We start from the raw sequence: 6,233 nt of genomic DNA, 5'->3' as shown, positions 1-6,233 counted from the left end.
TTCCCGCATATACATGGGACTGGCGCGAGACGCGCCGGTCGGCCGAATCGAGTTCTCTCCGATGCTCTTCTGTTTTGTTTTGTTTGTTGGTGGTTGTGGAGTGTGGAGTGTGTTTTTTTGGTTGGTGGGGTGTGTGTGTGTGTGGTGGTGGTGTTAGTTTGTTTGCGGAGATTGCGTTTTTTTTAGATTTAGTTTTTTTTTTTTTTTTTATAAAAAAAAAAAAAATTTAAAAATTATTCTTAGAAAACGCGCGCGAATCGAACAAAACTAATAACACCGATACACAAACAACGCGCGCCACCAACGAGAACGCCCGAAACTGAAACTTCTATAACCGACAAACGCACGAACGACACAGCGGCGGCGGAGGAGGGAAGAAAAAGGGGATCATCTCCCCACAACAACACACCGTAAACTGTGTCGGACGACGTCTCCGTTATGTAAGAGCGGAAGGCGTAAGAGAACGTCTCGTTTAATTAACGCGAACGGCGTTGGGCTCCCGAGTCGACTTCGGGGCGGCCCTTAACGCATCGCATCAACGAGCTCGTCGCGCGCTAGTCGCGCGACGGTCGATCATGATATATAAATCAAGGATTTCGGATCTCTCTAAAACCGGGCTGGAAATCGGTCATTGTTCGTTTTGCGAAACGATATTTTATAAAAGTGAAGATTTGTATGTGTCTCGTCAAAGAACGTTCCGATGAATCGGACGCGATGCCGCGTCCAAAGTAAATCTGGACGAACGCGAGGCGAGTGTTGAGATATACATTTTCCTCCGTGAACAGATAGAAAAACGAATTCATTTTGTTGTTGCGGTGTGGTGTTGTGTGTGTATTGTAATAAATACGCACGCACGCACGCACGCAAAAAGCTACCTAGGCACCGGCGCGTCACGGCGTTTCGAACGTCCGACGCGTCGCTTGTCACACGTCTATCATATCATCATCACCCTCATATCTCTCGTATGTGCGGTGTTGGTGTGTGTTAGCTCTACTAGCTAGCTCCCTGGTTGATCCTGCCAGTAGTTATATGCTTGTCTCAAAGATTAAGCCATGCATGTCTCAGTGCAAGCCGTATTAAGGCGATACCGCGAATGGCTCAATATATCAGTTTTGGTTCCTTAGATCTTACCTCGGTTACTTGGATAACTGTGGTAATTCTAGAGCTAATACATGCAATCAGAACTCTGACCAGTGATGGGATGAGTGCTTTTATTAGATCAAAACCAATCGACGGAGGGCCTCGCGTCCGAAGTCGTTAATTTTGATGAATCTGGATAACTTTTGCCGATCGCATGGTCCAGCACCGGCGACGCATCTTTCAAATGTCTGCCTTATCAACTTTCGATGGTAGTTTCTGCGACTACCATGGTTGTCACGGGTAACGGGGAATCAGGGTTCGATTCCGGAGAGGGAGCCTGAGAAACGGCTACCACATCCAAGGAAGGCAGCAGGCGCGCAAATTACCCACTCCCGGCACGGGGAGGTAGTGACGAAAAATAACGATACGGGACTCTTACGAGGCCTCGTAATCGGAATGAGTACACTTTAAATATTTTAACGAGGAACAATTGGAGGGCAAGTCTGGTGCCAGCAGCCGCGGTAACTCCAGCTCCAATAGCGTATACTAAAATTGTTGCGGTTAAAAAGCTCGTAGTTGCATTTGTGCGCCGCGCTGTCGGTGCACCGCATCCGCGGTGATACTGACACGTCTGCGGAGCATATCGTCGGTGAGCCGTCGGTAAAACGGCGGTTCAATATCAAAATCCTATCGCGGTGCTCTTCGGTGAGTGTCGAGATGGGCCGACAATTTTACTTTGAACAAATTAGAGTGCTCAAAGCGGGCTCAAAATGCTGCTTGAATATTTCGTGCATGGAATAATAGAATATGATCTCGGTTCTATTTTGTTGGTTTTCAGAACTCCGAGGTAATGATTAATAGGGATAACTGGGGGCATTCGTATTGCGACGTTAGAGGTGAAATTCTTGGATCGTCGCAAGACGAACATCAGCGAAAGCATTTGCCAAAGGTGTTTTCATCAATCAAGAACGAAAGTTAGAGGTTCGAAGGCGATTAGATACCGCCCTAGTTCTAACCGTAAATATGTCATCTAGCGATCCGCCGACGTTACTACGATGGCTCGGCGGGCAGCTTCCGGGAAACCAAAGATTTTGGACTCCGGGGGGAGTATGGTTGCAAAGCTGAAACTTAAAGGAATTGACGGAAGGGCACCACCAGGAGTGGAGCCTGCGGCTTAATTTGACTCAACACGGGAAATCTCACCAGGCCCGGACACCGGAAGGATTGACAGATTAACAGCTCTTTCTTGATTCGGTGGGTGGTGGTGCATGGCCGTTCTTAGTTGGTGGAGCGATTTGTCTGGTTAATTCCGGTAACGAACGAGACTCTAGCCTGCTAAATAGGCGTCGTCATTTAGGTGTGCGCCGCTCCGGTGGCGCAACTCACTGGCGACGTATTAAAATTCTTCTTAGAGGGACCGGCGGCTTCGAGCCGCACGAGATTGAGCAATAACAGGTCTGTGATGCCCTTAGATGTCCTGGGCCGCACGCGCGCTACACTGAAGGAATCAGCATGTTCTCCCTGGCCTAGAGGCCCGGGCAACCCGTTGAAACTCCTTCGTGCTGGGGATTGGGGTTTGCAATTATCCCCCATAAACGAGGAATTCCTAGTAAGCGCGAGTCATAAGCTCGCGTTGATTACGTCCCTGCCCTTTGTACACACCGCCCGTCGCTACTACCGATTGAATGATTTAGTGAGGTCTTCGGACCGACACGCGGTGGCTTCACGGCCGTCGGCGTTGCTGGGAAGTTGACCAAACTTGATCATTTAGAGGAAGTAAAAGTCGTAACAAGGTTTCCGTAGGGGAACCTGCGGAAGGATCATTAACGTGTGTGTATGTGTGCGAGACGCGTGATATGTTCACGAACGTTGTTGCGCCGCTGTTGCTGTTGCTGTTGTTGCTGTTGCGACGACGACGACGACGACGACGACGACGACTTCGTACATACCGTGTTTACACATATATATATGTAATACATCCATAATGATATATATATACGACATATATACATATATATGTACGTACGCGCGCGCGCTGCTGTTCGTATCTAATGCGGACGAGCGCGCGCGCGTGTGCGTGCGTGTGTGTGTGCGTGTTTGTATATATGTATAAAAAATAAAATGTGAAATAATTGTCTCTAGCGTCTATTACGCCTAACGGCGCAGCGGCGACGGCGCCGTGGCGGTGGCCGGTGGCGGTGGTGGCATTCGTCGAAAGTGCTACCGCCGCCGCTGCCTCCGCCGCCGTCGAGGGAGCCTGAGAAACGGCTACCACATCCAAGGAAGGCAGCAGGCGCGCAAATTACCCACTCCCGGCACGGGGAGGTAGTGACGAAAAATAACGATACGGGACTCTTACGAGGCCTCGTAATCGGAATGAGTACACTTTAAATATTTTAACGAGGAACAATTGGAGGGCAAGTCTGGTGCCAGCAGCCGCGGTAACTCCAGCTCCAATAGCGTATACTAAAATTGTTGCGGTTAAAAAGCTCGTAGTTGCATTTGTGCGCCGCGCTGTCGGTGCACCGCATCCGCGGTGATACTGACACGTCTGCGGAGCATATCGTCGGTGAGCCGTCGGTAAAACGGCGGTTCAATATCAAAATCCTATCGCGGTGCTCTTCGGTGAGTGTCGAGATGGGCCGACAATTTTACTTTGAACAAATTAGAGTGCTCAAAGCGGGCTCAAAATGCTGCTTGAATATTTCGTGCATGGAATAATAGAATATGATCTCGGTTCTATTTTGTTGGTTTTCAGAACTCCGAGGTAATGATTAATAGGGATAACTGGGGGCATTCGTATTGCGACGTTAGAGGTGAAATTCTTGGATCGTCGCAAGACGAACATCAGCGAAAGCATTTGCCAAAGGTGTTTTCATCAATCAAGAACGAAAGTTAGAGGTTCGAAGGCGATTAGATACCGCCCTAGTTCTAACCGTAAATATGTCATCTAGCGATCCGCCGACGTTACTACGATGGCTCGGCGGGCAGCTTCCGGGAAACCAAAGATTTTGGACTCCGGGGGGAGTATGGTTGCAAAGCTGAAACTTAAAGGAATTGACGGAAGGGCACCACCAGGAGTGGAGCCTGCGGCTTAATTTGACTCAACACGGGAAATCTCACCAGGCCCGGACACCGGAAGGATTGACAGATTAACAGCTCTTTCTTGATTCGGTGGGTGGTGGTGCATGGCCGTTCTTAGTTGGTGGAGCGATTTGTCTGGTTAATTCCGGTAACGAACGAGACTCTAGCCTGCTAAATAGGCGTCGTCATTTAGGTGTGCGCCGCTCCGGTGGCGCAACTCACTGGCGACGTATTAAAATTCTTCTTAGAGGGACCGGCGGCTTCGAGCCGCACGAGATTGAGCAATAACAGGTCTGTGATGCCCTTAGATGTCCTGGGCCGCACGCGCGCTACACTGAAGGAATCAGCATGTTCTCCCTGGCCTAGAGGCCCGGGCAACCCGTTGAAACTCCTTCGTGCTGGGGATTGGGGTTTGCAATTATCCCCCATAAACGAGGAATTCCTAGTAAGCGCGAGTCATAAGCTCGCGTTGATTACGTCCCTGCCCTTTGTACACACCGCCCGTCGCTACTACCGATTGAATGATTTAGTGAGGTCTTCGGACCGACACGCGGTGGCTTCACGGCCGTCGGCGTTGCTGGGAAGTTGACCAAACTTGATCATTTAGAGGAAGTAAAAGTCGTAACAAGGTTTCCGTAGGGGAACCTGCGGAAGGATCATTAACGTGTGTGTATGTGTGCGAGACGCGTGATATGTTCACGAACGTTGTTGCGCCGACGACGGGTGACGACGACGACGACGACTTCGTACATACCGTGTTTACACATATATATATGTAATACATCCATAATGATATATATATATACGACATATATACATATATATGTACGTACGCGCGCGCTGCTGTTCGTATCTAATGCGGACGAGCGCGCGCGCGTGTGCGTGCGTGTGTGTGTGCGTGTTTGTATATATGTATAAAAAATAAAATGTGAAATAATTGTCTCTAGCGTCTATTACGCCTAACGGCGCAGCGGCGACGGCGCCGTGGCGGTGGCCGGTGGCGGTGGTGGCATTCGTCGAAAGTGCTACCGCCGCCGCTGCCTCCGCCGCCGTCGAAGCGGCCGGGTGGCGGAAAAACGCCGAGAGACGAGCGCCGACCGGGGCATACCAAACGGAGCGTTCGAAGCGGTGAAAATCCCCACTGCCTAGCTCAGGCCCTTTATTGTCGGTTGGCGCTATACAAAACGAAATTTAAGCGGTTAGAAAGATGACAATGTCGTGCGTCACGCCAGCTCGTTGGGGGGTGCGCGGGTCGTCGTCGTTCATCATTCTAAAGGATTCGCGTCGGGGCGTTAAGCTTTTTCGGTGCCGTTTCTTTATGAACGCCTCGGCGCACATGAATTCGACCAACTTTCGACGTTAATACATAAAAACGGACAATCAAGTGGCCGACGGCGAGAGCCGTAGGCCGCTACCGTAAGTAATAACAACATTAAGAAAAAACCATTACCCTGGACGGTGGATCACTTGGCTCGCGGGTCGATGAAGAACGCAGTTAACTGCGCGTCATAGTGTGAACTGCAGGACACATTTGAACATCGACATTTCGAACGCACATTGCGGTCCGTGGAGAAATATCCAGGACCACTCCTGTCTGAGGGCCGGCTGTTAAAATATAAAAACCACACTGTTCGGTGTAGAACGCGCGCTACGTGCGCTCGCGCCGGTCGATGCGCGCGGCGGTGACGCGCGACGCGGCGGCGGCGGGTTGGTGGGGGGTGATGAACGAGCTCGCGGACGGTGCGATGGGACGATCTCTAATAAGAGTCTCTCGTCCGCGCCGCCGCGGCTCTCACTCTCTCTCTCTCTCACTATCCGCCGTCGCTGTCGTCGCGCTGCCGCTGCCGCACTACCGCGCGCGGGCGAGCGGGCGCGCGCTCTTTCGAACAATTGACGGTTTCCGTTGAACGTTCTTCGCGACGGACGACGGACGGCGGGGTGCTGCACCCCTCACGTCCGCGTACGCGCGGAGCGCGTTTACGGTCCGTTTAAATATATCGAATTGTATTGAATATGAAACGAGTGTGAAAAGATTACACGCATCGCTAAGACGCGAGTCTTCGTAGTGC

At 51.0% G+C, this 6,233-nt stretch overlaps 2 non-coding genes across 2 annotated transcripts; both read left to right on the top strand.

Annotated features, from left to right (window-relative positions):
- Positions 1 to 1,002: 1,002 nt before the first annotated feature.
- On the top strand, positions 1,003 to 2,906 carry LOC137931420 (small subunit ribosomal RNA). Its single transcript, XR_011109033.1, has one exon. It is a non-coding gene; the product is annotated as a small subunit ribosomal RNA (ribosomal RNA).
- Positions 2,907 to 5,611: 2,705 nt separating this feature from the next.
- LOC137931416 (5.8S ribosomal RNA) lies at positions 5,612 to 5,768 on the top strand. The gene has a single exon (XR_011109029.1). It is a non-coding gene; the product is annotated as a 5.8S ribosomal RNA (ribosomal RNA).
- The last annotated feature ends 465 nt before the right edge of the window (positions 5,769 to 6,233 follow it).

This window comes from Battus philenor, unplaced genomic scaffold (genome assembly GCF_028537555.1).
Source record: "Battus philenor isolate CCGP_79_NKW_IND1 unplaced genomic scaffold, ilBatPhil1.0.hap1 SCAF_72, whole genome shotgun sequence".
NCBI lineage: Eukaryota > Metazoa > Arthropoda > Insecta > Lepidoptera > Papilionidae > Battus > Battus philenor.
The sequence above is the reverse complement of the archived record's forward strand: the minus strand, read 5'-3'. Positions and strand labels throughout refer to the sequence as shown.